The sequence below is a fragment of the Leiobunum rupestre genome, chromosome 1 (assembly GCF_980474605.1).
Source record: "Leiobunum rupestre chromosome 1, qqLeiRupe1.1.hap1, whole genome shotgun sequence".
In the NCBI taxonomy this organism is placed as follows: Eukaryota; Metazoa; Arthropoda; class Arachnida; order Opiliones; family Sclerosomatidae; genus Leiobunum; species Leiobunum rupestre.
The window spans coordinates 59,758,900-59,784,184 of NC_143384.1; the positions used below are offsets into that span (position 1 = coordinate 59,758,900).

Sequence of the window (25,285 nt, forward strand, 5' to 3'; positions counted from 1 at the left end):
AATGTGGTTATGGATAGCGCACTGAGGATTGAGTATCCAGAGGATTCTCTAATCCAAGCCTTCGCGGATGACTTGCAGTCATTATTTTGGGGCACGTCCAGGCGTGCTCTCGAAACCACGGGTAAGGTGATCGTGGATAAATTGACTAAGTGGAGCCAAGTCTATAAGCTGAGTTTTTCCATTAAAAAGTCGGCGGCTATCACCTTCGCCGCAAAATCCATAATGAAAAGGCTCCCAATCTATAAGATGGGAGCCGTCAACATTGCAAATGTTGACAAGTTGAAAGTAGTCGGTGTCACCATCGACAGCAAGCTTTCCTTTCTTCCTCATCTCGAGGAAGTAAGTGTCCGGGTGACGAAGCTGGTGCAAAGCATTGCTTGTTTTGCAAAGGTTGAGTGGGGCCTCGACCATAAAGCGTTAAGGACTATCTACAATGGGTGTATTGTGAGAGTAGTGGCTTACGCTTGCGGTGCTTGGTGGAAGAGCACGCAAAATAGTGTGATGGTGAGGAAGTTGAGCTCAATTCAGAGAATTGCGGCCCTTCGTATTACTTGTGCTTACCGGACTGTCTCGAGCGATGCGCTGCGGATCCTTGCTGGTATTCAACCGTTAGACCTGGTGGTGAGTCAGGAAGCTGCTGTGTTCAGGTCCTTTACTTTTAGAGAAGACAGTAAGCACTGTGGGGTGGAGTTACGTGGTGGTAACTACCTCTACCCAGGCGACCCATGGGAGGACCACCCAGCGGTCAGTAGCAGTATAAACATCACAGAGCAACTACCCAATGGCAATGGGATAGAGGTGTTTACTGACGGTTCGTTGTCCGGTCGGGGTGCCGGAGTGGCATTTGCTGTGTACAGAGATGGTGTGGAAGTATACAATGAGGTCACTCGCATTAATGGTAAGGTGGATGCGTTTTCTCTTGAACTGTTAGCAATACATGAGGGTATTTGCTGGTTAAGGACGCATGGTCAACTTCCTGGTGATGGTGCAACGGTTTTTACAGATTGTCTTTTTGCTATTAACGCATTAAGCAATCATAAAAACAATCATGGTTTATGCCATGATATCCGTAAGGTGTTAAAACGGATGGAGACTCAAGTCAACTTTACTTGGGTAAAGTCGCACACTGGGTGTGCAGGGAATGAAAGGGCTGACTTTCTTGCAAAGTCAGCAACCGATCTTCCCGAGGAGAAGGAGATGAAGCCAACTAAGTTGGTGATTAAAAGGTGGCTCAATGAGGTGACGACTCAAAGGTGGCAGGAGTCGTGGGATGAGAGTGAGAACGGAAAGGTAACTAAGAGGTACTTTCCTAAGGTCAATGGTAGCTTCAACACGAATTACTATTTGACGCAAATCCTAAGTGGACACGGTAAGTTCCCACTCTACCTGTTCAACTTGGGTCATATTGCATCGCCCAAATGCATATGCGGTGCTCTGGAAGCAGACTCAGAGCACTATGTTCGTAATTGTCCTAGAACGAACCATTTGTTAAGGAGACCAATCCGCGAGAGGGGACTCCACAATCTGGATAACGAAACGATCAACGATCTTGAACGCGTAATGCGTTATATCGTTGTGAATTTTGACGAACTCATGAGTGAGTCGTGAGTAGGAGATGCAGGTATACGGGTGTATACCGTTGTGTGTATGTGATTTAGGAAGCATTTCCTATCTTTGTATACAGGTCGACGGCTCGGCCGGGACAGATGATGAGTAACCCCTGTAATGCTTTGGCGGTGCACGGGGTATATAAATACAACAATCTGATGTCAACAATAATTGTCTGCCAGTACTACAATTAATATTAATGTAACAGCGTTGGTGTACAGTACAGAGATAGTCATACGGATTTGTTGCTACTGTCAACTTCAGCGAGAAACGTATTAGAATCCCGTTATTTAACGAAAGTTAGTCGACTGTAGATAAGAAGCTTCGTAATGTTATGAGTTAGTGTACCATTTTTGACATGGAAGGCCAACTGATCAGCTCGTAGCCAGTTTCCGGGAAAAATGCAAAAATAAAATTTTGTCCGTCTTCGAGTTAACGTTGATTTTCGCACTTTACTCAAGAAACAATAAACCATTTCGTATGGGAACTTTATTTAAATCTCATTATTTATACGTAATTAAGAATTTTTTAAGTAACAATTATCATTTTCGTAATTCATTTAATTGCAATTTAATAGTAGTTAACATTTAACCGTTAAGCCTTTGCTTCGTAGGGAAAATTAGCCTGTAGAACCCGATCATATATTCTAGGTTAAAACTAACGTATTCAGTAGTACCAGAAATAATTTTGTGGAAAGTGAAATTTAGTTTGAAGTTAATTTTGTTTTATCTCTTACATTTCTTTTTACCAAGCTAATTTTTTCAGAGTTAAAAAAAATAATCATTTAATTTTGATTTAGGTGTATCCATTTAGCATTGTGAAAATAATTTTGAGAATTTTAATTACAGTAATGAAGTATGGTAAATATTTGAATAATTTTTCATAACAATAAACGTTTTGGGCATTCAAACTTCTCCTCTATGTAAAGGCGTCTTAATTATTCAAAAGCTTAAAGATAAATTATTGTTATTTGAGGATCAGTAGTGTACGAGCCATACCGTTGTAAGGTAGTACAGCCAGAACAGGACTGGAGCCCCCCATTCAAGTACTGTTGATAAATGTGCTTACTTACACTAAGCGCGTTATAATTTTTTTTAGATTTTTAATATAATATATATTCATATTAATTGCCTTTGTGGCTATTTTCATTTACAATGTCTGTGTACCCCATTCTATTATAATATAAATTACACATGGTTGGTTTTTTATTTGAAAGCTCGGCAGAGTTGGAAAACTCTTGATACATGATTGAGATAAAAGTAAACGATTAGAAGCTCTTCCCAAATCATGCTATGCTACCCATAAAAACTATCTCATCAAAGGTCTGATTTAGTTAGAAAGTTTTACTAAAATTAGCATATTTCACTTGCTTACTAGAACCAGTTATACACCTAATATCTTGTTATCTAAGTCTTAATGGCAAATTAAACCTCAATTTGACATAACCAATTATCATCTTTATTTCCCAATGTTAAGAAAAATATTTAAAATAATATTCAATATATTAAATTACATTCAATAATATTAAAATGTCTGTACAAAATATTTTTAAAAATAAAACATTTATTTTCTAACTTATGGATTTTATTTTCAATTTTAAATTTTAGTCAAAATTTGCCCTGTGATGCAGAGCAAAGGGACAGCTATTAAATAAAAAATGCTTTTATCAAAGCAGTTGGAAGGTTGATTTAAGGGGTATTTCGGATCTATGAAGGCACCAGGGCCGGCTCAAGAAATGTTTTTCACCCGGGCAAGGGGGATTTTTGGCGCCCCTCTCATTTTGAGGCTAAATTAAACTACCCCCCCCCCCCCCGTAAAAACATTACCGTGTCCATGTTATAAATTTACCGTTTTCATAACAATAAATAATCTCTTTCTAAATACTTTGTGTAAACATATTTAATACCTTCTTTATGGTACATGGTCATTTTACATGGAGTTTGAAACACTAGGTAAGGTGGCAAGACTAGTATACCTTAAGTACTTTACTTGTAATGTCCATGCTGAATAGGATTATCGTTAATATATAGGTTGTCCTAATTTGATCGGCCCAGGCGTTTATAAGAAAGGACCCTTTTCTTTTGGAATTTTCAGAAAAATCGTTAAATGTTTCACCGTTTTGAAATTTTTATTTTTTGAACGATAATTATAATTATTGTTGAGAGGGTGCGGGGCGGCATGAATGCCCAACCACGCACTTCGACCCTAGGTCCATTGTTCCCCCCTGACCTATGACTTAGAAAAGTCCTATCTCCGACACAAACCTTAAGATACTTTTGGCTGGCATATTAAAGAAGTCGTTAGTTTCCAATTGATGCATCCCAAGATGCTCTAGCCTTTGAGCCGCATAAAACTCGCAGCTACAGAGAACGTGAGAGGCACTCTCCTCCTCGGCCTTGCAGGCCCTACATAGTGGGTCATCGCTGATACCAATAAGATTTAAATGTCTGTTGAGCTGGCAGTGACCTGTAAGCAGGCCAGTAACCCACCTTATCCTATATTTTGAGAGCGAAAGCAGTTCTTTCGCCCTTTGCCTAGAGGGGCCAGGAATAAACTCCTTAGCCTGTCTTTGGCCATCCATCTCGAGCCAGAGCTCAAGTTGATGGTTAGTCATGTACTTGGAAACCAGGCTGCGTATCAAGCCACGGGGGATAGGGACAGCAGGTTCTGGCCCACAGAACCCAGCCGTCGCACCCTCCCTGGCCAAGATGTCAGCCTTTTCATTCCCATGATACACCTTATGTCCTGGGACCCAATAAAGTTGAACCTTATTAAGCGTACCGAGATTGAAAAGGAGATCCAAGCAGCTAAGAACCAGTCTGGAAGAAACACTAGACTGGTTTAGAGCTTTTAAAGCAGCCTGGCTATCCGAACAAATTTGGATAACTTTCCCGCGATAGTTCTTCTTAAGACAGAAGTCAACACAGAAGCAGATAGCAGAAATCTCTGCCTTAAAGACACTTGCATAAATCCCAAGGCTCTCGTAGAAGCCGTATTTGGTCGTTAGGCAGTTCATCCCTGCGCCCGCACCTAAATGGGTTTTAGACCCATCGGTGAAATAGACAACTTCCCCTCTGGTACCGAGGGTAACATTTGACCATTCTGTGTGGCTAGGGAAGTTCACGCCGAAAGGCTTACTAAAACGAAGTTTAGCAGCCATGTTGTCAGAACCCATTGAAAGAACAGGTAACCGACTGGAAATATCCCTAAAAAGCGTAGTGTGGCTCTTTTCCCAACTATTGGCCATCCACCACCCGTTTTGGTTTAGCCTATAGGCACCAAAAGTAGCAGCTTCCTCTATAAACAAATGTAGAGGAAGAATATTCAGTAGAATTTCTAGAGAAGCAGTTGAGGCTGTTCTCATAGCTCCTGTTTTGCTAACGCAAGCTAGCCTTTGAAGAGTGCGCAGTTCTGACTGCACCGTTTTAAGAGTAACCCTTGGCCACCAGACTACAGCTGCATAGGACAGTATAGTATTGAACGATAGGTGGTAGACGAAAATTTTCAATCAACAAGTTGTAGAGCGTACTCGAACACCATTAATGAAATTGGTTTGAAATGATCGTATGTTGGTAAAGATAAAAATAGGGACTGCTTTTTAAGCCAAATCATTTTAAATCTTTTTTTAGAGAAAATACAATTTACATAGTAGATCAATTCCAGAATTCACGCGTCTTATTTGGGGCAAGAATGTTGCAAGAAGTCCACGAAACCGTCTAATTTATGCCAACTGAATTTCCCACGTGTTTTTTATTTTGCACTACTCTGTCGCTTAAAGTGTGGTTCCATTTTATTATTTAAAGAGACAGCTTCGTTTTAAAATTATTCTCTGAACGTACTCCAGTAAAATAAAAAGATGCCTCGTTATACCTGTGAACAGCGGTCCAGGATGGTCGAATTATACTACGGAGATGGTCAACGAAATGTACTTGAATTGAGTCGATAATTTCAAATGTTGTATCCTGACAGTGTGTCAGAATTTATAGCCCGGTGTACCTACACCTCCGACTTCGGTCAGGTTTGGGCTGGAAACTGAGCTTCGGGCCACCCTAACGGAGATGGTCGGTGCAAACTGGCCACCTCGGCGGATTGGGTAGCCTGCTGTGGGGTGGCGGGCCTCCATATGAGGGCACGGTGGTCCTGTTTCCTGGCCTTTTGGAGCACACCGGGATCTACGGTGCCAGCTGTGCCGGGTTATGTGGACTGCTGTGTTCCCGTCGTTCCCCTTTAGGAGCTCTCTCTACGTAGGTAGGTTGTCAGCTGGAGTTGTTGCTATAGCATACACTCTTAATCCCACCACTGTGTGCGAAGTGAGAATTGGTCAACCCATTGCCGCACCTTTAGCTGGGTTGAGTGGTTTGCATCAAAGGTGCGACCATCATTAGTAGGGTACTACTACCCATGCTGGATTTGTCACCTGTCCGGGCTTTGGGACGCTGGCGTTGGGCACTATGATGATAGGCCTCTGGAGGTATGGCCCCTGTTACTAGGTACACCGGGCTAAAAATTCTGGCACACTTCTATTCTTGTAGTATCGCCCAACCACTTTTTCTTCTTATTATTATTATATACCCTGGTTTATAATGTTAATACCAGAAAAATGCTTCATCCGTCAGAATTGCAAAATAAATTAGTAGCAAAAAAACGTTCATCGACGATGTTGGACATTTTGGTTGGGAAAACGATTTGTATTTCTAATTAGCTAAAGATTTTCAAATTATGTTACGCTTTCATTAAAAAAATTATAAACAAATCCAATTCTTGGTAAACCAAAAAGGCGCACAACTCAATTTCGGCGCCCCTCTCGAACCGGCGCCCCGGGCAATTGCCCGGGTTGCCCGGCCCTTGAGCCGCCCCTGGAAGGCACAGATATTTGAAATGTTTTAGATTAAAGAGTTTTTTTTTGGAATTATTTTAAAAAGCAAAATATATTTCTAAAATAATTTCCATAAATTTTCCCTCACCTTTTATATATGTTAAAACCATTTCCTTAAATTTGAGCCTTGAAACTGTAACAGTAAACTGAGAAAATTTTAAATTGTAAAGGATTACGTGTAAAATTACAGCATTTAAATTGTTGAAACTCATTATAGAAACTAACCTAGTAAAGAAGTCATCAATAAAAGAGATTTGCAATCAATTTAATCAAGAATGTTATTAAAGTTAACATGCCGAACATTGTAAACCCAAAGTTACGACTGAATGACTTATTTCAATTTGACTAAGTCTTTCTTGAAAGTCCCTTTAACAATTCAAACAGGCTACTGCAGTGTAACTGCACACATTTCATCAGGCCTTTCTAGAGTTAAATGTGGTCATTTTAATGTAACTCTATTGTCAATTTTTTTTACTACTACTTGACTTGGATCTTCAGATTTTCATGATGTATGCCAAATTTAAATACTGTTGCACAGTTCTACTTTAAACCAGAAGTTGAAAATAATAAGTGCAGACTTGGATAGATATAATTTAGTACATGTCTGTTTTATAAATTCATTTTGAGAATTAGCTTACATAGAAAGTTGCAAACTCCTTTAACCGTTTAATTTCTTATGTATTTAAACAAAATTTTTATTTAACATATAAAACAGCATATTAATTAAGGTTATAATATTTTGCGAGTAGTCGTTTAGTCGGAAACACAAAACTGCAGAATCCAATTACGACAGCATAGCAGACGTCTATACCTATACAGGGCTTCCACATTTGATATCTAAAATTTTCCTCTTGCGATAATTTCATTTTCGCGTTTTCGACCTAGTAATTCCAATTTTTTATCCCTCGCTCTTAATACTAATTTATATAGATATTAAGATTAATTCTTAAAATTATTGAAAATTTAAGGTTTTATTTAATACAAAGTTACTTACATTTTAATAATTTTGCAAAAACATATCCTCAAAAGTTGCTTTGGATATTTAGATTGTGACTTTCATTACTTTTATAATGACCCTTTATTAAATTTCCATCGCTTTTCCCGTTTTCCCTTTTAAATTGCATTATTCCCTTTCAGCGTTTTTAAAGGTTGAAAAATTCTGGAAAAAGGAAAAATTCCCCGAATATGGAAGCACTGCGTCTATAGCATTGAAAATCAATGCCAGAAATAAGCGTTTCAAAAATATGGTGCCTTATCAAGCAAAATAACTCAGCTCGTAATATGTCTTCTCTTTCGAATTTTGTATCCCACAGCCTTATTTTATATCCATGGCGGCCGATTTTAAAATTAATTTTAAATATTTCCATTAGAATATACAAAATTCTGAACTAAACACGCGTACTCCTTTGCAATTTAAAATTTTCGCAGTTTACTGTTACAGTTTCAAGGCTCAAATTTAAGGAAATGGTTTTAAAATATATAAAAGGTGAGGGAAAATTTATGGAAATTATTTTAGAAATATATTTTGCTTTTTAAAATAATTCCAAAAAATTACTGTTTAATCTAAAACAATTCAAATATCTGTGACTTCATAGATCCGAACTACCCCTTAAATCAACCGTCGTGGCAGAGTGGTTAAGGCGTCAGACTTGTAATCTGTTGGGATTTTCCCACGCGGGCTCGAATCCTGTCGACTACGGACAAAACATTTCACAGCGTTTATATGTAAGCCAATTATTTTTATTTTAAAGTTCTCAAATTTAGGCAAATAACTAGCAGTTGTGGCCGAGTGGTTAAGGCGACTGATTTGAAATCTGTGGGGATCTTCTCGCGCAGGTTCGAATCCAGTCGACTGCGGACGTAATATCTCAAAGCGTTTATATGTACCCAAAATACTCTTATTTAAAAGTTCTCAAATTAAGGTAAATAACAAGCAGTCGTGGAAGATTGGTTAAGGCGAAAGACTTGAAACCTGTTGGGATCTTCCCGCGCAGGTTCGAATCCTGCCGACTGCGGACAAAGCATTTCCAAACGTTTTTATGTACCGTTATATTTTTATTTAAAAGTTCTCAAATTTAGGTAATTAACAAGCAGTTGTGGCCGAGTGGTTAAGGCGACAGACCTGAAACCTGACGGGATCTCCCCGCGCAGGTTCGAATCCTGCCGACTGCGGACAAAACGTTTCAAAACGTTTGTATGTACCCAGTACTACAATTAATATTAATGTAACAGCGTTGGTGTACAGTACAGAGATAGTCATACGGATTTGTTGCTACTGTCAACTTCAGCGAGAAACGTATTAGAATCCCGTTATTTAACGAAAGTTAGTCGACTGTAGATAAGAAGCTTCGTAATGTTATGAGTTAGTGTACCATTTTTGACATGGAAGGCCAACTGATCAGCTCGTAGCCAGTTTCCGGGAAAAATGCAAAAATAAAATTTTGTCCGTCTTCGAGTTAACGTTGATTTTCGCACTTTACTCAAGAAACAATAAACCATTTCGTATGGGAACTTTATTTAAATCTCATTATTTATACGTAATTAAGAATTTTTTAAGTAACAATTATCATTTTCGTAATTCATTTAATTGCAATTTAATAGTAGTTAACATTTAACCGTTAAGCCTTTGCTTCGTAGGGAAAATTAGCCTGTAGAACCCGATCATATATTCTAGGTTAAAACTAACGTATTCAGTAGTACCAGAAATAATTTTGTGGAAAGTGAAATTTAGTTTGAAGTTAATTTTGTTTTATCTCTTACATTTCTTTTTACCAAGCTAATTTTTTCAGAGTTAAAAAAAATAATCATTTAATTTTGATTTAGGTGTATCCATTTAGCATTGTGAAAATAATTTTGAGAATTTTAATTACAGTAATGAAGTATGGTAAATATTTGAATAATTTTTCATAACAATAAACGTTTTGGGCATTCAAACTTCTCCTCTATGTAAAGGCGTCTTAATTATTCAAAAGCTTAAAGATAAATTATTGTTATTTGAGGATCAGTAGTGTACGAGCCATACCGTTGTAAGGTAGTACAGCCAGAACAGGACTGGAGCCCCCCATTCAAGTACTGTTGATAAATGTGCTTACTTACACTAAGCGCGTTATAATTTTTTTTAGATTTTTAATATAATATATATTCATATTAATTGCCTTTGTGGCTATTTTCATTTACAATGTCTGTGTACCCCATTCTATTATAATATAAATTACACATGGTTGGTTTTTTATTTGAAAGCTCGGCAGAGTTGGAAAACTCTTGATACATGATTGAGATAAAAGTAAACGATTAGAAGCTCTTCCCAAATCATGCTATGCTACCCATAAAAACTATCTCATCAAAGGTCTGATTTAGTTAGAAAGTTTTACTAAAATTAGCATATTTCACTTGCTTACTAGAACCAGTTATACACCTAATATCTTGTTATCTAAGTCTTAATGGCAAATTAAACCTCAATTTGACATAACCAATTATCATCTTTATTTCCCAATGTTAAGAAAAATATTTAAAATAATATTCAATATATTAAATTACATTCAATAATATTAAAATGTCTGTACAAAATATTTTTAAAAATAAAACATTTATTTTCTAACTTATGGATTTTATTTTCAATTTTAAATTTTAGTCAAAATTTGCCCTGTGATGCAGAGCAAAGGGACAGCTATTAAATAAAAAATGCTTTTATCAAAGCAGTTGGAAGGTTGATTTAAGGGGTATTTCGGATCTATGAAGGCACCAGGGCCGGCTCAAGAAATGTTTTTCACCCGGGCAAGGGGGATTTTTGGCGCCCCTCTCATTTTGAGGCTAAATTAAACTACCCCCCCCCCCGTAAAAACATTACCGTGTCCATGTTATAAATTTACCGTTTTCATAACAATAAATAATCTCTTTCTAAATACTTTGTGTAAACATATTTAATACCTTCTTTATGGTACATGGTCATTTTACATGGAGTTTGAAACACTAGGTAAGGTGGCAAGACTAGTATACCTTAAGTACTTTACTTGTAATGTCCATGCTGAATAGGATTATCGTTAATATATAGGTTGTCCTAATTTGATCGGCCCAGGCGTTTATAAGAAAGGACCCTTTTCTTTTGGAATTTTCAGAAAAATCGTTAAATGTTTCACCGTTTTGAAATTTTTATTTTTTGAACGATAATTATAATTATTGTTGAGAGGGGGCGGGGCGGCATGAATGCCCAACCACGCACTTCGACCCTAGGTCCATTGTTCCCCCCTGACCTATGACTTAGAAAAGTCCTATCTCCGACACAAACCTTAAGATACTTTTGGCTGGCATATTAAAGAAGTCGTTAGTTTCCAATTGATGCATCCCAAGATGCTCTAGCCTTTGAGCCGCATAAAACTCGCAGCTACAGAGAACGTGAGAGGCACTCTCCTCCTCGGCCTTGCAGGCCCTACATAGTGGGTCATCGCTGATACCAATAAGATTTAAATGTCTGTTGAGCTGGCAGTGACCTGTAAGCAGGCCAGTAACCCACCTTATCCTATATTTTGAGAGCGAAAGCAGTTCTTTCGCCCTTTGCCTAGAGGGGCCAGGAATAAACTCCTTAGCCTGTCTTTGGCCATCCATCTCGAGCCAGAGCTCAAGTTGATGGTTAGTCATGTACTTGGAAACCAGGCTGCGTATCAAGCCACGGGGGATAGGGACAGCAGGTTCTGGCCCACAGAACCCAGCCGTCGCACCCTCCCTGGCCAAGATGTCAGCCTTTTCATTCCCATGATACACCTTATGTCCTGGGACCCAATAAAGTTGAACCTTATTAAGCGTACCGAGATTGAAAAGGAGATCCAAGCAGCTAAGAACCAGTCTGGAAGAAACACTAGACTGGTTTAGAGCTTTTAAAGCAGCCTGGCTATCCGAACAAATTTGGATAACTTTCCCGCGATAGTTCTTCTTAAGACAGAAGTCAACACAGAAGCAGATAGCAGAAATCTCTGCCTTAAAGACACTTGCATAAATCCCAAGGCTCTCGTAGAAGCCGTATTTGGTCGTTAGGCAGTTCATCCCTGCGCCCGCACCTAAATGGGTTTTAGACCCATCGGTGAAATAGACAACTTCCCCTCTGGTACCGAGGGTAACATTTGACCATTCTGTGTGGCTAGGGAAGTTCACGCCGAAAGGCTTACTAAAACGAAGTTTAGCAGCCATGTTGTCAGAACCCATTGAAAGAACAGGTAACCGACTGGAAATATCCCTAAAAAGCGTAGTGTGGCTCTTTTCCCAACTATTGGCCATCCATCACCCGTTTTGGTTTAGCCTATAGGCACCAAAAGTAGCAGCTTCCTCTATAAACAAATGTAGAGGAAGAATATTCAGTAGAATTTCTAGAGAAGCAGTTGAGGCTGTTCTCATAGCTCCTGTTTTGCTAACGCAAGCTAGCCTTTGAAGAGTGCGCAGTTCTGACTGCACCGTTTTAAGAGTAACCCTTGGCCACCAGACTACAGCTGCATAGGACAGTATAGTATTGAACGATAGGTGGTAGACGAAAATTTTCAATCAACAAGTTGTAGAGCGTACTCGAACACCATTAATGAAATTGGTTTGAAATGATCGTATGTTGGTAAAGATAAAAATAGGGACTGCTTTTTAAGCCAAATCATTTTAAATCTTTTTTTAGAGAAAATACAATTTACATAGTAGATCAATTCCAGAATTCACGCGTCTTATTTGGGGCAAGAATGTTGCAAGAAGTCCACGAAACCGTCTAATTTATGCCAACTGAATTTCCCACGTGTTTTTTATTTTGCACTACTCTGTCGCTTAAAGTGTGGTTCCATTTTATTATTTAAAGAGACAGCTTCGTTTTAAAATTATTCTCTGAACGTACTCCAGTAAAATAAAAAGATGCCTCGTTATACCTGTGAACAGCGGTCCAGGATGGTCGAATTATACTACGGAGATGGTCAACGAAATGTACTTGAATTGAGTCGATAATTTCAAATGTTGTATCCTGACAGTGTGTCAGAATTTATAGCCCGGTGTACCTACACCTCCGACTTCGGTCAGGTTTGGGCTGGAAACTGAGCTTCGGGCCACCCTAACGGAGATGGTCGGTGCAAACTGGCCACCTCGGCGGATTGGGTAGCCTGCTGTGGGGTGGCGGGCCTCCATATGAGGGCACGGTGGTCCTGTTTCCTGGCCTTTTGGAGCACACCGGGATCTACGGTGCCAGCTGTGCCGGGTTATGTGGACTGCTGTGTTCCCGTCGTTCCCCTTTAGGAGCTCTCTCTACGTAGGTAGGTTGTCAGCTGGAGTTGTTGCTATAGCATACACTCTTAATCCCACCACTGTGTGCGAAGTGAGAATTGGTCAACCCATTGCCGCACCTTTAGCTGGGTTGAGTGGTTTGCATCAAAGGTGCGACCATCATTAGTAGGGTACTACTACCCATGCTGGATTTGTCACCTGTCCGGGCTTTGGGACGCTGGCGTTGGGCACTATGATGATACACATCTGGAGGTATGGCCCCTGTTACTAGGTACACCGGGCTAAAAATTCTGGCACACTTCTATTCTTGTAGTATCGCCCAACCACTTTTTCTTCTTATTATTATTATATACCCTGGTTTATAATGTTAATACCAGAAAAATGCTTCATCCGTCAGAATTGCAAAATAAATTAGTAGCAAAAAAACGTTCATCGACGATGTTGGACATTTTGGTTGGGAAAACGATTTGTATTTCTAATTAGCTAAAGATTTTCAAATTATGTTACGCTTTCATTAAAAAAATTATAAACAAATCCAATTCTTGGTAAACCAAAAAGGCGCACAACTCAATTTCGGCGCCCCTCTCGAACCGGCGCCCCGGGCAATTGCCCGGGTTGCCCGGCCCTTGAGCCGCCCCTGGAAGGCACAGATATTTGAAATGTTTTAGATTAAAGAGTTTTTTTTTGGAATTATTTTAAAAAGCAAAATATATTTCTAAAATAATTTCCATAAATTTTCCCTCGCCTTTTATATATGTTAAAACCATTTCCTTAAATTTGAGCCTTGAAACTGTAACAGTAAACTGAGAAAATTTTAAATTGTAAAGGATTACGTGTAAAATTACAGCATTTAAATTGTTGAAACTCATTATAGAAACTAACCTAGTAAAGAAGTCATCAATAAAAGAGATTTGCAATCAATTTAATCAAGAATGTTATTAAAGTTAACATGCCGAACATTGTAAACCCAAAGTTACGACTGAATGACTTATTTCAATTTGACTAAGTCTTTCTTGAAAGTCCCTTTAACAATTCAAACAGGCTACTGCAGTGTAACTGCACACATTTCATCAGGCCTTTCTAGAGTTAAATGTGGTCATTTTAATGTAACTCTATTGTCAATTTTTTTTACTACTACTTGACTTGGATCTTCAGATTTTCATGATGTATGCCAAATTTAAATACTGTTGCACAGTTCTACTTTAAACCAGAAGTTGAAAATAATAAGTGCAGACTTGGATAGATATAATTTAGTACATGTCTGTTTTATAAATTCATTTTGAGAATTAGCTTACATAGAAAGTTGCAAACTCCTTTAACCGTTTAATTTCTTATGTATTTAAACAAAATTTTTATTTAACATATAAAACAGCATATTAATTAAGGTTATAATATTTTGCGAGTAGTCGTTTAGTCGGAAACACAAAACTGCAGAATCCAATTACGACAGCATAGCAGACGTCTATACCTATACAGGGCTTCCACATTTGATATTTAAAATTTTCCTCTTGCGATAATTTCATTTTCGCGTTTTCGACCTAGTAATTCCAATTTTTTATCCCTCGCTCTTAATACTAATTTATATAGATATTAAGATTAATTCTTAAAATTATTGAAAATTTAAGGTTTTATTTAATACAAAGTTACTTACATTTTAATAATTTTGCAAAAACATATCCTCAAAAGTTGCTTTGGATATTTAGATTGTGACTTTCATTACTTTTATAATGACCCTTTATTAAATTTCCATCGCATTTCCCGTTTTCCCTTTTAAATTGCATTATTCCCTTTCAGCGTTTTTAAAGGTTGAAAAATTCTGGAAAAAGGAAAAATTCCCCGAATATGGAAGCACTGCGTCTATAGCATTGAAAATCAATGCCAGAAATAAGCGTTTCAAAAATATGGTGCCTTATCAAGCAAAATAACTCAGCTCGTAATATGTCTTCTCTTTCGAATTTTGTATCCCACAGCCTTATTTTATATCCATGGCGGCCGATTTTAAAATTAATTTTAAATATTTCCATTAGAATATACAAAATTCTGAACTAAACACGCGTACTCCTTTGCAATTTAAAATTTTCGCAGTTTACTGTTACAGTTCAAGGCTCAAATTTAAGGAAATGGTTTTAAAATATATAAAAGGTGAGGGAAAATTTATGGAAATTATTTTAGAAATATATTTTGCTTTTTAAAATAATTCCAAAAAATTACTGTTTAATCTAAAACAATTCAAATATCTGTGACTTCATAGATCCGAACTACCCCTTAAATCAACCGTCGTGGCAGAGTGGTTAAGGCGTCAGACTTGTAATCTGTTGGGATTTTCCCACGCGGGCTCGAATCCTGTCGACTACGGACAAAACATTTCACAGCGTTTATATGTAAGCCAATTATTTTTATTTTAAAGTTCTCAAATTTAGGCAAATAACTAGCAGTTGTGGCCGAGTGGTTAAGGCGACTGATTTGAAATCTGTGGGGATCTTCTCGCGCAGGTTCGAATCCAGTCGACTGCGGACGTAATATCTCAAAGCGTTTATATGTACCCAAAATACTCTTATTTAAAAGTTCTCAAATTAAGGTAAATAACAAGCAGTCGTGGAAGATTGGTTAAGGCGAAAGACTTGAAACCTGTTGGGATCTTCCCGCGCAGGTTCGAATCCTGCCGACTGCGGACAAAGCATTTCCAAACGTTTTTATGTACCGTTATATTTTTATTCAAAAGTTCTCAAATTTAGGTAATTAACAAGCAGTTGTGGCCGAGTGGTTAAGGCGACAGACCTGAAACCTGACGGGATCTCCCCGCGCAGGTTCGAATCCTGCCGACTGCGGACAAAACGTTTCAAAACGTTTGTATGTACCCAAATATTGTTATTTAAAAATTCGCAAATTTAGATAAATTACAAGCAGTCGTGGCCGAGTGGTTAAGGCGACAGACTTGAAATCTGTTGGGATCTTCCCGCGCAGGTTCGAATCCTGTCGACTGCGCACAAAACATTTCAGAACGTTTCTATGTACCCAAATATTTTTATTCAAAAGTACTCAAATTTAGGTAAATAACAAGCAGTCGTGGCCGAGTGGTTAAGGCGACAGACTTGAAATCTGTTGTAATCTTCCCGCGCAGGTTTGAATCCTGTCGACTGCGGACAAAACATTTAAAAACATTTGTATGTACCCAAATATTTTAATTTAAACGTTCTCAAATTTAGGCAAATAGCAAGCAGTCATGGCCGACTGGTTAAGGCGACAGACTTGAAATCTGTTGGGATCTTCCCGAACAGGTTCGAATCCTGTCGACTGCGCACAAAACATTTCAGAACGTTTCTATGTACCCAAATATTTTTATTCAAAAGTACTCAAATTTAGGTAAATAACAAGCAGTCGTGGCCGAGTGGTTAAGGCGACAGACTTGAAATCTGTTGTAATCTTCCCGCGCAGGTTCGAATCCTGTCGACTGCGGACAAAACATTTAAAAACATTTGTATGTACCCAAATATTTTTATTCAAAAGTACTCAAATTTAGGTAAATAACAAGCAGTCGTGGCCGAGTGGTTAAGGCGACAGACTTGAAATCTGTTGTAATCTTCCCGCGCAGGTTTGAATCCTGTCGACTGCGGACAAAACATTTAAAAACATTTGTATGTACCCAAATATTTTAATTTAAACGTTCTCAAATTTAGGCAAATAGCAAGCAGTCATGGCCGACTGGTTAAGGCGACAGACTTGAAATCTGTTGGGATCTTCCCGAACAGGTTCGAATCCTGTCGACTGCGCACAAAACATTTCCAAACGTTTTTATGCATCCAGATATTTTTTTTTAAAAGTTCTAAAATTTAGGTAATTTGCAAGCAGTCGTGGCCGAGTGGTTAAGGCGACAGACTTGAAATCTGTTGGGATCTTCCCGCACAGGTTCGAATCCTGTCGACTGCGCACAAAACATTTCCAAACGTTTTTATGTACCCTTATATTGTTATTTAAAAGTTCTCAAATTTAGGTAAGCAACAAGCAGTCGTGGCAGAGTGGTTAAGGCGACAGATTAGAAATCTCTTGGGATATTCCCGCGCAGGTTCGAATCCTGTCGACTGCGGACAAAACATTTCAGAACGTTTCTATGTACCCAAATATTTTTATTCAAAAGTACTCAAATTTAGGTAAATAACAAGCAGTCGTGGCCGAGTGGTTAAGGCGACAGACTTGAAATCTGTTGTAATCTTCCCGCGCAGGTTCGAATCCTGTCGACTGCGGACAAAACATTTAAAAACAGTTGTATGTACCCAAATATTTTAATTTAAACGTTCTCAAATTTAGGCAAATAACAAGCAGTCATGGCCGACTGGTTAAGGCGACAGACTTGAAATCTGTTGGGATCTTCCAGCGCAGGTTCAAATCCTGTCGACTGCGGACAAAACATTTCCAAACGTTTTTATGCATCCAGATATTTTTTTTTAAAAGTTCTAAAATTTAGGTAATTTGCAAGCAGTCGTGGCCGAGTGGTTAAGGCGACAGACTTGAAATCTGTTGGGATCTTCCCGCACAGGTTCGAATCCTGTCGACTGCGCACAAAACATTTCCAAACGTTTTTATGTACCCTTATATTGTTATTTAAAAGTTCTCAAATTTAGGTAAGCAACAAGCAGTCGTGGCAGAGTGGTTAAGGCGACCGACTAGAAATCTCTTGGGATCTTCCCGCGCAGGTTCGAATCCTGTCGACTGCGGACAAAAAATTTCCAAACGTTTTTATGTACCCAAATATTTTTATTCAAAAGTTCTCAAATTTAGGTTAGTAACAAGCAGTCGTGGCCGAGTGGTTAAGGCGACAGATTAGAAATCTCTTGGGATATTCCCGCGCAGGTTCGAATCCTGTCGACTGCGGACAAAACATTTCCAAACGTTTTTATGTACCCAAATATTTTTATTCAAAAGTTCTCAACTTTAGGTTAATATCAAGCAGTCGTGGCCGAGTGGTTAAGGCGACAGACTAGAAATCTCTTGGGATCTTCCCGCGTAGTTTCGAATCCTGTCGCCTGCGGACAAAACATTTCCAAACGTTTTTATGTACCCAAATATTTTTATTCAAAAGTTCTCAAATTTAGGATTATATCAAGCAGTCGTGGCCGAGTGGTTAAGACGACCGACTTGAAATCTGTTGGGATCTTCCCGCGCAGGTTCGAATCCTGTCGATTGCCGACAAAACGTTTTTAAGTAACCTTATATTTTTATTTAAAAGTTCTTAAATTTAGGATAATAACAAGCAGTCGTGGCCGAGTGGTTAAGGCGACAGACTAGAAATCTGTTGGGATCTTCCCGCGCAGGTTCGAATCCTGTCGACTGCGGACAAAAAATTTCCAAACGTTTTTATGTACCCAAATATTTTTATTCAAAAGTTCTCAAATTTAGGTGAGTAACAAGCAGTCGTGGCCGAGTGGTTAAGGCGACAGATTAGAAATCTCTTGGGATATTCCCGCGCAGGTTCGAATCCTGTCGACTGCGGACAAAACATTTCAGAACGTTTCTATGTACCCAAATATTTTTATTCAAAAGTACTCAAATTTAGGTAAATAACAAGCAGTCGTGGCCGAGTGGTTAAGGCGACAGACTTGAAATCTGTTGTAATCTTCCCGCGCAGGTTCGAATCCTGTCGACTGCGGACAAAACATTTAAAAACATTTGTATGTACCCAAATATTTTAATTTAAACGTTCTCAAATTTAGGCAAATAACAAGCAGTCATGGCCGACTGGTTAAGGCGACAGACTTGAAATCTGTTGGGATCTTCCAGCGCAGGTTCAAATCCTGTCGACTGCGGACAAAACATTTCCAAACGTTTTTATGCATCCAGATATTTTTTTTTAAAAGTTCTAAAATTTAGGTAATTTGCAAGCAGTCGTGGCCGAGTGGTTAAGGCGACAGACTTGAAATCTGTTGGGATCTTCCCGCACAGGTTCGAATCCTGTCGACTGCGCACAAAACATTTCCAAACGTTTTTATGTACCCTTATATTGTTATTTAAAAGTTCTCAAATTTAGGTAAGCAACAAGCAGTCGTGGCAGAGTGGTTAAGGCGACCGACTAGAAATCTCTTGGGATCTTCCCGCGCAGGTTCGAATCCTGTCGACTGCGGACAAAAAATTTCCAAACGTTTTTATGTACCCAAATATTTTTATTCAAAAGTTCTCAAATTTAGGTGAGTAACAAGCAGTCGTGGCCGAGTGGTTAAGGCGACAGATTAGAAATCTCTTGGGATATTCCCGCGCAGGTTCGAATCCTGTCGACTGCGGACAAAACATTTCCAAACGTTTTTATGTACCCAAATATTTTTATTCAAAAGTTCTCAACTTTAGGTTAATATCAAGCAGTCGTGGCCGAGTGGTTAAGGCGACAGACTAGAAATCTCTTGGGATCTTCCCGCGTAGTTTCGAATCCTGTCGCCTGCGGACAAAACATTTCCAAACGTTTTTATGTACCCAAATATTTTTATTCAAAAGTTCTCAAATTTAGGATTATATCAAGCAGTCGTGGCCGAGTGGTTAAGACGACCGACTTGAAATCTGTTGGGATCTTCCCGCGCAGGTTCGAATCCTGTCGATTGCCGACAAAACGTTTTTAAGTAACCTTATATTTTTATTTAAAAGTTCTTAAATTTAGGATAATAACAAGCAGTCGTGGCCGAGTGGTTAAGGCGACAGACTAGAAATCTGTTGGGATCTTCCCGCGCAGGTTCGAATCCTGTCGACTGCGGACAAAACATTTCCTAACGTTTTTATGTAGCCAAATATTTTTATTTAAAAGTTCTCAAATTTTGGTTAATAACAAGCAGTCGTTGCCGAGTGGTTAAGGCGACAGACTAGAAATCTGTTGGGATCTTCCCGCGCAGGTTCGAATCCTGTCGCCTGCGGACAAAACATTTCCAAACGTTTTTATGTACCCAAATATTCTTATTCAAAAGTTCTCAAATTTAGGTAAGTAATAAGCAGTCGTGGCCGAGTGGTTAAGGCGACAGACTTGAAACCTGTTGGGATCTTCCCGCGCAGGTTCGAATCCTGTCGACTGCGGACAAAACATTTCCATACGTTTATATGTAGCCTTATATTTTTATTTAAAAGTTCTCAAATTTAGGTAATTAACAAGTAGTCGTGGCCGAGTGGTTAAGGCGACCGACTTGAAATCTGTTGGGATCTTCCCGCGCAGGTTCGAATCCTGTCGACTGCGGACAAAACATTTCAGAACGATTGTATGTACCCAAATATTTTTATTCAAAAGTTCTCAAATTTAGGTAAGTAACAAGCAGTCGTGGCCGAGTGGTTAAGATGACAGACTAGAAATCTCTTGGGATCTTCCCGCGCAGGTTCGAATCCTGTTGACTGCGGACAAAACATTTCCAAACGTTTTTATGTACCCAAATATTTTTATTCAAAAGTTCTCAAATTTAGGTTATTAACGAGCAGTCGTGGCCGAGTGGTTAAGGCGACAGACTTGAAATCTGTTGGGATCTTCCCGCACAGGTTCGAATCCTGTCGACTGCGCACAAAACATTTCCAAACGTTTTTATGTACCCTTATATTGTTATTTAAAAGTTCTCAAGTTTTGGACAATAACAAGCAGTCGTGGCCGAGTGGTTAAGGCGACAGTCGTGAAATCTGTTGGGATCTTCCCGCGCAGGTTCGAATCCTGTCGACTGCGCACAAAACATTTCAGAACGTTTCTATGTACCCAAATATTTTTATTCAAAAGTACTCAAATTTAGGTAAATAACAAGCAGTCGTGGCCGAGTGGTTAAGGCGACAGACTTGAAATCTGTTGTAATCTTCCCGCGCAGGTTTGAATCCTGTCGACTGCGGACAAAACATTTAAAAACATTTGTATGTACCCAAATATTTTAATTTAAACGTTCTCAAATTTAGGCAAATAGCAAGCAGTCATGGCCGACTGGTTAAGGCGACAGACTTGAAATCTGTTGGGATCTTCCCGAACAGGTTCGAATCCTGTCGACTGCGCACAAAACATTTCAGAACGTTTCTATGTACCCAAATATTTTTATTCAAAAGTACTCAAATTTAGGTAAATAACAAGCAGTCGTGGCCGAGTGGTTAAGGCGACAGACTTGAAATCTGTTGTAATCTTCCCGCGCAGGTTCGAATCCTGTCGACTGCGGACAAAACATTTAAAAACATTTGTATGTACCCAAATATTTTAATTTAAACGTTCTCAAATTTAGGCAAATAACAAGCAGTCATGGCCGACTGGTTAAGGCGACAGACTTGAAATCTGTTGGGATCTTCCAGCGCAGGTTCAAATCCTGTCGACTGCGGACAAAACATTTCCAAACGTTTTTATGCATCCAGATATTTTTTTTTAAAAGTTCTAAAATTTAGGTAATTTACAAGCAGTCGTGGCCGAGTGGTTAAGGCGACAGACTTGAAATCTGTTGGGATCTTCCCGCACAGGTTCGAATCCTGTCGACTGCGCACAAAACATTTCCAAACGTTTTTATGTACCCTTATATTGTTATTTAAAAGTTCTCAAATTTAGGTAAGCAACAAGCAGTCGTGGCAGAGTGGTTAAGGCGACCGACTAGAAATCTCTTGGGATCTTCCCGCGCAGGTTCGAATCCTGTCGACTGCGGACAAAAAATTTCCAAACGTTTTTATGTACCCAAATATTTTTATTCAAAAGTTCTCAAATTTAGGTGAGTAACAAGCAGTCGTGGCCGAGTGGTTAAGGCGACAGACTAGAAATCTCTTGGGATATTCCCGCGCAGGTTCGAATCCTGTCGACTGCGGACAAAACATTTCCAAACGTTTTTATGTACCCAAATATTTTTATTCAAAAGTTCTCAACTTTAGGTTAATATCAAGCAGTCGTGGCCGAGTGGTTAAGGCGACAGACTAGAAATCTCTTGGGATCTTCCCGCGTAGTTTCGAATCCTGTCGCCTGCGGACAAAACATTTCCAAACGTTTTTATGTACCCAAATATTTTTATTCAAAAGTTCTCAAATTTAGGATTATATCAAGCAGTCGTGGCCGAGTGGTTAAGACGACCGACTTGAAATCTGTTGGGATCTTCCCGCGCAGGTTCGAATCCTGTCGACTGCCGACAAAACGTTTTTAAGTAACCTTATATTTTTATTTAAAAGTTCTTAAATTTAGGATAATAACAAGCAGTCGTGGCCGAGTGGTTAAGGCGACAGACTAGAAATCTGTTGGGATCTTCCCGCGCAGGTTCGAATCCTGTCGACTGCGGACAAAACATTTCCTAACGTTTTTATGTAGCCAAATATTTTTATTTAAAAGTTCTCAAATTTAGGTAATTAACAAGTAGTCGTGGCCGAGTGGTTAAGGCGACCGACTTGAAATCTGTTGGGATCTTCCCGCGCAGGTTCGAATCCTGTCGACTGCGGACAAAACATTTCCTAACGTTTTTATGTAGCCAAATATTTTTATTTAAAAGTTCTCAAATTTTGCAGTCGTTGCCGAGTGGTTAAGGCGACAGACTAGAAATCTGTTGGGATCTTCCCGCGCAGGTTCGAATCCTGTCGCCTGCGGACAAAACATTTCCAAACGTTTTTATGTACCCAAATATTCTTATTCAAAAGTTCTCAAATTTAGGTAAGTAATAAGCAGTCGTGGCCGAGTGGTTAAGGCGACAGACTTGAAACCTGTTGGGATCTTCCCGCGCAGGTTCGAATCCTGTCGACTGCGGACAAAACATTTCCATACGTTTATATGTAGCCTTATATTTTTATTTAAAAGTTCTCAAATTTAGGTAATTAACAAGTAGTCGTGGCCGAGTGGTTAAGGCGACCGACTTGAAATCTGTTGGGATCTTCCCGCGCAGGTTCGAATCCTGTCGACTGCGGACAAAACATTTCAGAACGATTGTATGTACCCAAATATTTTTATTCAAAAGTTCTCAAATTTAGGTAAGTAACAAGCAGTCGTGGCCGAGTGGTTAAGATGACAGACTAGAAATCTCTTGGGATCTTCCCGCGCAGGTTCGAATCCTGTTGACTGCGGACAAAACATTTCCAAACGTTTTTATGTACCCAAATATTTTTATTCAAAAGTTCTCAAATTTAGGTTATTAACGAGCAGTCGTGGCCGAGTGGTTAAGGCGACAGACTTGAAATCTGTTGGGATCTTCCCGCGCAGGTTCGAATCCTGTCGACTGCGGACAAAACATTTCCAAACGTTTTTATGTACCCAAATATTTTTATTCAAAAGTTCTCAACTTTAGGTTAATATCAAGCAGTCGTGGCCGAGTGGTTAAGGCGACAGACTAGAAATCTCTTGGGATCTTCCCGCGTAGTTTCGAATCCTGTCGCCTGCGGACAAAACATTTCCAAACGTTTTTATGTACCCAAATATTTTTATTCAAAAGTTCTCAAATTTAAGATTATATCAAGCAGTCGTGGCCGAGTGGTTAAGACGACCGAAATGAAATCTGTTGGGATCTTCCCGCGCAGGTTCGAATCCTGTCGACTGCCGACAAAACGTTTTTAAGTAACCTTATATTTTTATTTAAAAGTTCTTAAATTTAGGATAATAACAAGCTGTCGTGGCCGAGTGGTTAAGGCGACAGACTAGAAATCTGTTGGGATCTTCCCGCGCAGGTTCGAATCCTGTCGACTGCGGACAAAACATTTCCAAACGTTTTTATGTACCCAAATATTCTTATTCAAAAGTTCTCAAATTTAGGTAAATAACAAGCAGTCGTGGCCGAGTGGTTAAGGCGACAGACTTGAAACCTGTTGGGATCTTCCCGCGCAGGTTCGAATCCTGTCGACTGCGGACAAAACATTTCCATACGTTTATATGTAGCCTTATATTTTTATTTAAAAGTTCTCAAATTTAGGTAATTAACAAGTAGTCGTGGAAGAGTGGTTAAGGCGACCGACTTGAAATCTGTTGGGATCTTCCCGCGCAGGTTCGAATCCTGTCGACTGCGGACAAAACATTTCAGAACGATTGTATGTACCCAAATATTTTTATTCAAAAGTTCTCAAATTTAGGTAAGTAACAAGCAGTCGTGGCCGAGTGGTTAAGATGACAGACTAGAAATCTCTTGGGATCTTCCCGCGCAGGTTCGAATCCTGTTGACTGCGGACGAAACATTTCCAAACGTTTTTATGTACCCAAATATTTTTATTCAAAAGTTCTCAAATTTAGGTAAGTAACAAGCAGTCGTGGCCGAGTGGTTAAGGCGACAGACTTGAGATCTCTTGGGATATTCCCGCGCAGGTTCGAATCCTGTCGCCTGCGGACAAAACATTTCCAAACGTTTTTATGTACCCAAATATTTTTATTCAAAAGTTCTCAAATTTAGGTAAGTAACAAGCAGTCGTGGCCGAGTGGTTAAGATGACAGACTTGAAATCTCTTGGGATCTTCCCGCGCAGGTTCGAATCCTGTTGACTGCGGACAAAACATTTCCAAACGATTTTATGTACCCAAATATTTTTATTCAAAAGTTCTCAAATTTAGGTTATTAACAAGCAGTCGTGGCCGAGTGGTTAAGGCGACAGACTTGAGATCTCTTGGGATATTCCCGCGCAGGTTCGAATCCTGTCGCCTGCGGACAAAACATTTCCAAACGTTTTTATGTACCCAAATATTCTTATTTAAAAGTTTTCAAATTTAGGTAAATTACAAGCAGTCGTGGCCGAGTGGTTAAGGCGACCGACTTGAAATCTGTTAGGATCTTCCCGCGCAGGTTCGAATCCTGTCGACTGCGGACAAAACATTTCAGAACGATTGTATGTACCCAAATATTTTTATTCAAAAGTTCTCAAATTTGTGTATTTTACAAGCAGACGTGGCCGAGTGGTTAAGGCGACAGACTTGAAATCTGTTGGGATCTCCCCGCGCAGGTTCGAATCCTGTCGACTGCGGACAAAACGTTTCAAAACGTTTGTATGTACCCAAATATTTTTATTCAAAAGTGCTCAAATTTAAGTAAGTAACAAGCAGTCGTGGCCGAGTGGTTAAGAAGACAGACTAGAAATCTCTTGGGATCTTCCCGCGCAGGTTCGAATCATGTTGACTGCGGTCAAAACATTTCCAAACGTTTTTATGTACCCAAATATTTTTATTCAAAAGTTCTCAAATTTAGGTAAGTACCAAGCAGTCGTGGCCGAGTGGTTAAGGCGACAGACTAGAAATCTCTTGGGATCTTCCCGCGCAGATTCGAATCCTGTCGACTGCGGACAAAACATTTCAAAACGTTTGTATGTACCCAAATATTTTTATTCAAAAGTTCTCAAATTTAGGTTAATATCAATCAGTCGTGGCCGAGTGGTTAAGACGACCGACTTGAAATCTGTTGGGAGCTTCCCGCGCAGGTTCGATTCCAGTCGACTGCGGACAAAACGTTTCAATACGTTTGTATGAACCCAAATATTTTTATTCAAAAGTTCTCAAATTAAGGTCAATAACAAGCAGTCGTGAGTAGGAGAAGCTACCATCATCAGGGTTTTTCAATGTAGAGGTAGAAAGGGGGTCGGCACCGGAAGTCCCCGCTTCCTTCCCCCTTCCGGCAGGTGGCGCGGGGGGGTCGGCATTTTCCTCCCC

At 39.3% G+C, this 25,285-nt stretch overlaps 24 non-coding genes across 24 annotated transcripts; all 24 read left to right on the forward strand.

The window, feature by feature from the left end:
• The first annotated feature begins 15,627 nt into the window (after positions 1–15,627).
• TRNAS-UGA (transfer RNA serine (anticodon UGA)) lies at positions 15,628–15,709 on the forward strand. The gene has a single exon. It is a non-coding gene; the product is annotated as a tRNA-Ser (tRNA).
• A 389-nt stretch (positions 15,710–16,098) lies between these two features.
• TRNAS-UGA (transfer RNA serine (anticodon UGA)) lies at positions 16,099–16,180 on the forward strand. Its single transcript has one exon. It is a non-coding gene; the product is annotated as a tRNA-Ser (tRNA).
• Positions 16,181–16,569: 389 nt separating this feature from the next.
• TRNAS-UGA (transfer RNA serine (anticodon UGA)) lies at positions 16,570–16,651 on the forward strand. The gene has a single exon. It is a non-coding gene; the product is annotated as a tRNA-Ser (tRNA).
• Positions 16,652–16,883: 232 nt separating this feature from the next.
• Positions 16,884–16,965, forward strand: TRNAS-UGA (transfer RNA serine (anticodon UGA)). Its single transcript has one exon. It is a non-coding gene; the product is annotated as a tRNA-Ser (tRNA).
• Positions 16,966–17,197: 232 nt separating this feature from the next.
• On the forward strand, positions 17,198–17,279 carry TRNAS-UGA (transfer RNA serine (anticodon UGA)). The gene has a single exon. It is a non-coding gene; the product is annotated as a tRNA-Ser (tRNA).
• A 232-nt stretch (positions 17,280–17,511) lies between these two features.
• On the forward strand, positions 17,512–17,593 carry TRNAS-AGA (transfer RNA serine (anticodon AGA)). Its single transcript has one exon. It is a non-coding gene; the product is annotated as a tRNA-Ser (tRNA).
• A 379-nt stretch (positions 17,594–17,972) lies between these two features.
• TRNAS-AGA (transfer RNA serine (anticodon AGA)) lies at positions 17,973–18,054 on the forward strand. Its single transcript has one exon. It is a non-coding gene; the product is annotated as a tRNA-Ser (tRNA).
• A 75-nt stretch (positions 18,055–18,129) lies between these two features.
• On the forward strand, positions 18,130–18,211 carry TRNAS-AGA (transfer RNA serine (anticodon AGA)). Its single transcript has one exon. It is a non-coding gene; the product is annotated as a tRNA-Ser (tRNA).
• Positions 18,212–18,286: 75 nt separating this feature from the next.
• Positions 18,287–18,368, forward strand: TRNAS-UGA (transfer RNA serine (anticodon UGA)). The gene has a single exon. It is a non-coding gene; the product is annotated as a tRNA-Ser (tRNA).
• A 232-nt stretch (positions 18,369–18,600) lies between these two features.
• Positions 18,601–18,682, forward strand: TRNAS-UGA (transfer RNA serine (anticodon UGA)). The gene has a single exon. It is a non-coding gene; the product is annotated as a tRNA-Ser (tRNA).
• A 232-nt stretch (positions 18,683–18,914) lies between these two features.
• On the forward strand, positions 18,915–18,996 carry TRNAS-AGA (transfer RNA serine (anticodon AGA)). The gene has a single exon. It is a non-coding gene; the product is annotated as a tRNA-Ser (tRNA).
• Positions 18,997–19,375: 379 nt separating this feature from the next.
• TRNAS-AGA (transfer RNA serine (anticodon AGA)) lies at positions 19,376–19,457 on the forward strand. The gene has a single exon. It is a non-coding gene; the product is annotated as a tRNA-Ser (tRNA).
• A 232-nt stretch (positions 19,458–19,689) lies between these two features.
• On the forward strand, positions 19,690–19,771 carry TRNAS-UGA (transfer RNA serine (anticodon UGA)). Its single transcript has one exon. It is a non-coding gene; the product is annotated as a tRNA-Ser (tRNA).
• A 389-nt stretch (positions 19,772–20,160) lies between these two features.
• On the forward strand, positions 20,161–20,242 carry TRNAS-UGA (transfer RNA serine (anticodon UGA)). Its single transcript has one exon. It is a non-coding gene; the product is annotated as a tRNA-Ser (tRNA).
• A 75-nt stretch (positions 20,243–20,317) lies between these two features.
• TRNAS-UGA (transfer RNA serine (anticodon UGA)) lies at positions 20,318–20,399 on the forward strand. The gene has a single exon. It is a non-coding gene; the product is annotated as a tRNA-Ser (tRNA).
• Positions 20,400–20,788: 389 nt separating this feature from the next.
• On the forward strand, positions 20,789–20,870 carry TRNAS-UGA (transfer RNA serine (anticodon UGA)). Its single transcript has one exon. It is a non-coding gene; the product is annotated as a tRNA-Ser (tRNA).
• A 232-nt stretch (positions 20,871–21,102) lies between these two features.
• On the forward strand, positions 21,103–21,184 carry TRNAS-UGA (transfer RNA serine (anticodon UGA)). The gene has a single exon. It is a non-coding gene; the product is annotated as a tRNA-Ser (tRNA).
• Positions 21,185–21,416: 232 nt separating this feature from the next.
• TRNAS-AGA (transfer RNA serine (anticodon AGA)) lies at positions 21,417–21,498 on the forward strand. The gene has a single exon. It is a non-coding gene; the product is annotated as a tRNA-Ser (tRNA).
• Positions 21,499–21,877: 379 nt separating this feature from the next.
• On the forward strand, positions 21,878–21,959 carry TRNAS-AGA (transfer RNA serine (anticodon AGA)). The gene has a single exon. It is a non-coding gene; the product is annotated as a tRNA-Ser (tRNA).
• A 377-nt stretch (positions 21,960–22,336) lies between these two features.
• TRNAS-UGA (transfer RNA serine (anticodon UGA)) lies at positions 22,337–22,418 on the forward strand. Its single transcript has one exon. It is a non-coding gene; the product is annotated as a tRNA-Ser (tRNA).
• A 389-nt stretch (positions 22,419–22,807) lies between these two features.
• TRNAS-UGA (transfer RNA serine (anticodon UGA)) lies at positions 22,808–22,889 on the forward strand. The gene has a single exon. It is a non-coding gene; the product is annotated as a tRNA-Ser (tRNA).
• Positions 22,890–23,268: 379 nt separating this feature from the next.
• Positions 23,269–23,350, forward strand: TRNAS-AGA (transfer RNA serine (anticodon AGA)). The gene has a single exon. It is a non-coding gene; the product is annotated as a tRNA-Ser (tRNA).
• Positions 23,351–23,425: 75 nt separating this feature from the next.
• TRNAS-UGA (transfer RNA serine (anticodon UGA)) lies at positions 23,426–23,507 on the forward strand. Its single transcript has one exon. It is a non-coding gene; the product is annotated as a tRNA-Ser (tRNA).
• Positions 23,508–24,524: 1,017 nt separating this feature from the next.
• TRNAS-UGA (transfer RNA serine (anticodon UGA)) lies at positions 24,525–24,606 on the forward strand. The gene has a single exon. It is a non-coding gene; the product is annotated as a tRNA-Ser (tRNA).
• The last annotated feature ends 679 nt before the right edge of the window (positions 24,607–25,285 follow it).